This window comes from Octopus bimaculoides, chromosome 11 (genome assembly GCF_001194135.2).
Source record: "Octopus bimaculoides isolate UCB-OBI-ISO-001 chromosome 11, ASM119413v2, whole genome shotgun sequence".
Classification (NCBI taxonomy): domain Eukaryota; kingdom Metazoa; phylum Mollusca; class Cephalopoda; order Octopoda; family Octopodidae; genus Octopus; species Octopus bimaculoides.
In genome coordinates this window covers 55,716,264-55,723,159 of record NC_068991.1, presented here as the reverse complement: position 1 = coordinate 55,723,159, position 6,896 = coordinate 55,716,264, and the positions used below count along the sequence as shown (strand labels likewise).

The following is a 6,896-nucleotide window of genomic DNA, read 5'->3' as shown; positions in this document are numbered from 1 at the left end:
TGTGTGTGTGTGTGTGTGTGTGTGTGTGTGTGTGTGTGTGTGTGTATGCACGCATATATATATGTATATATATGTGTGTGTGTGTGTAAATTTCAAATACTTATATTCTTAAAGCTAAACTTCCTTTTCAGGTGATGAGACGCTTCGATGCATCCTTTCAATACAATCCACAAAATTGGACGTCTTTTATCTGTGCTACCATACAAATATTACCTATTGTGCCTATGTTTACATAAATGCTTGAATTATCCCAAAGAATGATAAAGAACCAGCCACTACTTTCCCGGTATTAAATATAACCAAATCTAGTGCAAATCACCTACGCAGATTCAACAGAATCACTGAAGTAACTGCCCAAGCAGAACGATGTTAGATTTGTTAGTTGTGTGCTAGACTAGGGTAAATAGTATTTTGCTCTTGGAAGCAATTGAAGATTGGTGATAGGAAGAGAATCAGGAGAGAGAGAGAAAAAGGGAGAAGAGGGAGCAGTGAGAGAGAAAGAGAGAGAAAGAAGAAAGAGAAGAGAGAGAATGGAGAAGTTTATTGAAAGTTTTATCTTCACAAAACATTTTTCTGAGCCCCACGACACCTGTTACACACACAGACACACTCCCCCCTCTCACAGAAACGATTGGAACGATTTTTAAATACTGCAGGGCTGATGAGTTGACAAATCAAATACACATTAAAAATAATTGCTTATGGATAAATAGAGAGATAAGTAATGTGGTTATGTAGAAGTGGATGGATGTGTTGAAAAAGCATAGTTAAGAAATTAGGTAGAGAGATTTGGTGTACTAGTTGATGAGCAATAGAATTATTGCTTTTGTTTAGAATTACATTTGAGATCTACTTAATTTTCATTAGCTTCAGTGTCTTTTCATATTATATTAGTTTTACAGGCAAGGTGAAGTTCTAAGAAGTGTAGCTAACCATTAAATCCTTATGGAACATTTTATAATTCTTGAGTTCTCTGGGAAAATGCCTGCATACTATGTATAAGAATTCTTTAGCTATATTAGCCTTTACATCCATACTGAATGTGGTAGTAATTAACAAGATTTTTCTGATATGTGTTCTGCAAGATCCCTTAGGTGTTACTTTCTATCTCCACATGAGCATTTAAGGGCATCGTTATAGTAGCAAGAGGTCCTTCAACTGGTAACAAGATTTTTAACTACTCACTGTATTTGCATCTACCTCAACTTACAGTGTATTATATGTATTTTCATATTTTGTAGATAATAATAGAGAAATAAAGGAAGTACAACAAATATATTAATTTTAAAATATTTATTTCCAAGAAAATTGAATAAATAATTATAAATATATCATGTTTAAAATTTCAAAATCTTGTTTATATGGACAAGTTTTTGAAAATTACGTCATTATTTATACATATATAAAAAAAAAAATTTAGTTTATCACATCAGACATTATAATATAAAATAAACAACCCAAAAAGGAAATATAAATTATGTTAAGTTATATACTCTATAAAAAATACTTAAAGAGATTTCATTCTTTTTATATTTTCTGTGTTATCAAAGGTGAGAATGTCACTCCAACAGTACACACACACACACACACACAGATACGCACACATATACTCAAATCATATGTAGTTTTATATATACGTGTGTATAACTACATATGATTAGTGGTTAGATCAGAAAAGCATTCTGTATATCACAGTATGGATATACTGTAGAAAACCACAAAACTGCACCGTTCATCTTGATGTACAGTGCTAAAAAGCAAAGAAGCATGTCAGTAGTAGACAAAATGTGTCTGGAAACAAGAATAGAATTGCTAACTCTAGATTTCTGCATTTTTGCACATCATCAGTAGATAGTATTCATTATAAATTACATGCTTAGACAAATTTTGCCCCTATGTATGTAGAAAGACAGTGATTAACAAATCACTGGTGTCACAAATAACCAGCAGGCTACTTAAAATTTCTTTATTAGTAACAAAAGCAGAATCAATGTAGAATAGCATTCCATATATCTTACTTAAGGTGGATATACAATGAATAATATATGCATATATGCACACACGTAATATGATGTATGTAATATGATGCACATGAACTATATTAAAAATATTGGAAAGTTCAAAACTTTGCAATGAAGTTTTATCTTGGATGGGAAACTGCAGATGTTTACATATAAACATGTTTTTCTCAGGATAAACTATCAGCCACAGTCTTAAAGACTTTTATTATTTCTTAAAGTCTTTTTCTTTATTTCAAACAGTTTTATTTGACCTGGCTGTTTGCATTCTGAGTTCAAACCATCCAAGGTTAACTTTAGCCTTCATCCATCTCTAGGCAACAAGTATAATGAACAATCAGATACATAGGTTGACTCTTCTCTTTCCTGCTCTGTCAGAATCAGTACGCTGGTTTGAGACTACTCGCAATGACCTGGTGAAGAGTTGAGTGAGAAGCTTGTAACTTCTTTTCAACAAACATGCTATAAAAACCATGGACGGATCAATGTGCTGTAAAGCACTAAATGATTATAAAAAAGATAAAAAATATATAAAAAGAAAACGTTGCCTATTTAATTTTGTTTCCAAGGTGATTTCATTGCATAAATCTACTCCAGAAATTTCTGATTACATTAATCTCACTTTTGCTTAGACAAAAAGCAGGCTGGTTTTCTTTTCTGTTTTATGTGCCAATTGATAAAGCACAATGATAAATAGCATAACATTGTCAGACTCTTCAGTGAGAGTTTTAATCTGGCTGGAATTCTTGTGGTTTTGTGCTTCAGATGAAGCTAATAGCCATTGAACTTTCTAATACTTCCAATAATATTACATATACATACATACATACATACATACACACACACATGCATACATAAACACACACAAACACACATATATATATGTTTGTATGTTTATATGTATATATATATATATGTATGTGCATATGTACATATGTATATGTGTATATCTACATATACATTTTTATATAAATGTATATGTATATATAGCTATAAAAAATACATATATACATTTATATGTATATGTGCATGCACACAGACACAGACACACCCATACACACATATACATACATGTATACATACATACTTAAATATACATCATCATCATCATAATTTTGTCTTATTTCATGCATGTATGCATTGGACGGTCTTTGCAAGCTTGCACAGAAATATATAAACATCTGTTGACAATTCACCTCTGGATGAATAAAATAAATTCCAGTTGAGAGAAAGGCAACATGAGACCTACAGGGTTTGAAATTAAAGGGAAATGCCTTTAATTTCTAAATACCACAAAGCATTTTGTCCAATGCTCTACTGATTCTGGCAAACCATATATATATATAAAAAAAAGAAAAAGAAATTGATTTAAAGGTATATCAGATATACAGAGAAAGGAATTTCCACACACAGAGGTACATATACAGTTATATAAAAACACATATCTTAAAAATATCAGTAAATAAATAATGATGTCATAGTTGACAGAGGACAGAATTTCTGATAAATAATTACAGAATAATAAATAGTCTAGAAAAAGCACAGCTGAGAATAGAATGTTATACATACACACACAGATACATACTCAGATAGCTATGCACATACGTGTGTATATATAAATATATATAAATGATAAATATAATATGACGTCAGAATAGTACAATTTGAATGGACACACACATATATACACACACACACATATACACACACATATATAAATGTATATTTATTATTCTTAGACAAGAATATTATTGACAGTGACTTCAAAGTTTCAGACAATTTAGTTATAATCACACTATATATATTATACATGCAAACATGTAGTTACTTATACACATACATGCATGCTATCACATCTTTTGAATCACTTAATCTTAATCTTCCTCTCCTGAGCAAAAGTATGCATTCATTAAAAAAATATCTGGCAAATATGATACATTAAATTAAAAAAAAAAAGCTTGGTATTATAAATAAATCATATAAAATTGAATTAAATCAATAATATATATAAATATGTACATACACATATTTACATACACTTTTATGTATATATATTATCACATTTTTGTTTCTTTTTCCTCACTTGAACACGATTTACAACAATTTAAAAAAATCATGTTAACATAAATTATTGGACTTTAAAAGAATTTCAATAATATAGATAAAAGATAAAAAAATTAAATAAAATCATTTTTTTTTTTTTTGTAAATAAATAACTGTTTTGACAAACTTCACCACATAAATAATTACTTCATATTCCTCTTGGCAATATCTTCATAAAACCAAAAAGACTTTAGTTGGTACAACCCATTTCCGAAGTTATTGAATAGTTCACATTTAGTAAACTTATATAATGAAAACAAGGATACTGTTCCTTCCTCTATCACTCTATATACTCTTCTAGCAGCACACAATCTTAATGAAGCATCGTACTGCTGTCAATTTTTACTTGTGGTACATTCCATTGTGCCAAGGAGGAAACATCCTAGTTATGTCCAGACCAGCAGCTCTATTTAAGAATTTAGTGTACCAGCAGTGACAGATTTAGCTTTCAAATATTTATAAATATATAAAGTTGTTCTAGCAACCAGAGTATCTAATATCTATTTTTGTGGTCCCTCCTTTATTGTCATTGTTGGTCAAGGTTTGTGAGAAAAATTTCAAAGTTTCTCTTTTCAAATTATTGTTTTAGGTTGATGGCATTTAAATTGCAATACAACCCAAAATGTACACTTGCACACTCAATAAAATAAAAGACCTATTTATTTTATTGAGTTAAAAAGAAAAAAAAAAGAGTATATTACAAAAATAATCTCATGAATGGTAACAAAGTACATATATATATATATATATATATATATATATATATTTATATCTATATGTTTATATCTATATATACAGACACACATGTATATTTTTGAATATCACTTCCTTTAAAGTAAAGATTTAGGCTCACAAACATATTAACCAATGGTTATGATAATGTTGATTTTGTAACAAAATATCTTATTTTGACAATCATTACTTTATACAGGACAAAATCCAAAGAAAGACTTAAAGTTTCCTGACTTGACAACTCCACCTTGGCTGTTATCCACTTGATAATACCTGGAATAAGAAATTAAGAAAAATAAGTAAATATATTAAATAATTCTAATTATTTATTTGTTTATAAATTTAAATCTAAGTGAAATGGTTTTAGTATATTTGATCAAATATACTAAAACCATTTCACCAATTTTTTTTTCTTCTTAGAAATAGTGTATCTGGGGCTACATCTATGTGCTTTTTTTCTCCCTGTAATTGTCGGTTAGTAGCAGATCAACTCTGATTAAACAAGTGTAAAATCAAAGTTCTTACAGTCTTGAACATTTTTTCTTTAAAAACACTTCTATTTAGGACTTTATTAGTATATTATCTAACATATCTTTTCTTTTTTAAAGGCAGTGAAAAGTGATTTGAGAGAAACTTAGTTGCTAGCTCCTGCAAGTCTTTTGTGGCTTGCTATTGTTTAGCAGACAAAAAGCCTGTGTATCTGATCTATTATCGAATGAATTTTAGTGATGGGTATACTATTTTTTCATTCAGACATAGGATATCTTAAACTTCACAAATGAGTATGCCCTTTTTCTTTCATAATTGTAGAATGTATTGTAAGGGAAATTTGTCTGGTATTTCTAGCAGGTTAAATATCTACATAAAGATTCCTTTGTTGGATTGACAAGTGCAGTCGATGAAGCTTATGTTGATGAGGTTTGAATTTCTGCTCATCAATACAAAGAGGGGAAATATATAACTTAATCCAGGAAGTTGTATAATGTCAAATGAAAAATGTATTTTGAAAGTTTCTTCAAGATGAGACACGACATTTCAATGATAACAAAAATCCTAAAGCCAAGTTATTATTTCATTCCTAATCTTAAAGCCAGTTAAGGATCATTGATGTCAAATCAGTTTATTGCAAACTTATTTTTGTTTTTTTCTTATCATCAATAAAAATCAACAAAAGTAAAACGGATGTAAAGTTACATTGTTGAACTACGTACAACAGGAGAATGATTTCAAATGTTGTCAAAGCAATAAGGCACTTGTGCTTATACATACATACATACATACATACATACATATTATAGTCACTCCCTCACATTTGAGTGGATAACAATAAGAGGAGCATACATCAAGATATAAAAACATATCTTCCAACAGTATAATATAGTATAATATAATATAATAAAATGTCATGTAATATTATATATTATAATATAGTATAATGATATGTGATATGATATAATGTCATATAACATTATATAATGATATATATATATATATATATATATGTCTGTCTATCTATCTATTTATTTATCTATTTATTTATTTATTTATGTGTTTCAGCCAAGTGGCTGCGGAGGCATTTCAAGACAGGTGCGAAGAATAGTAAGATGAATCCATGACCCATGGCATTAAACACTCATATAAAGCAAACTTCTTAGTGTCATTGCTATACTTGCCCCAATATAAAAAAATATCTTACCTAGGGTAAATAATTGAGTACAAAACAATAAAAGCAGAAAAAGAAAAAAAACCAACAGAAAATGCATGGATATAAGAAATATAAAATGTTTTTTAAACTTACATCATGTGACGCATGTTCCATTTCCAGAAATATATATAGTTGGAATTTCTTGATTCAAAAACTGCATCTATTTTACTTGGGATATTTTTCCATAATACTGATATAGGAAAAACATGGTCAGTAACAAGTGTGTTCCTTTCTTCACTCCATAGATATAAAAAATTATCCTGAAAGTTCAAAAGAGGTGTTCTTAGAACATTTTACATTTATATATTTGATAATAATTTCAAAATAAAAATTTGATT

General features: G+C 29.0%; 1 long non-coding RNA gene across 1 annotated transcript; it reads right to left on the bottom strand.

Annotated features, from left to right (window-relative positions):
* Nucleotides 1–1,278: 1,278 nt before the first annotated feature.
* Nucleotides 1,279–6,813, bottom strand: LOC128249096 (uncharacterized). Its single transcript, XR_008265223.1, has 2 exons — nucleotides 6,652–6,813; nucleotides 1,279–5,126 (listed from the first exon to the last, which is right to left on the bottom strand). It is a non-coding gene; the product is annotated as an uncharacterized LOC128249096 (long non-coding RNA).
* Between the last annotated feature and the right edge of the window lie 83 nt (nucleotides 6,814–6,896).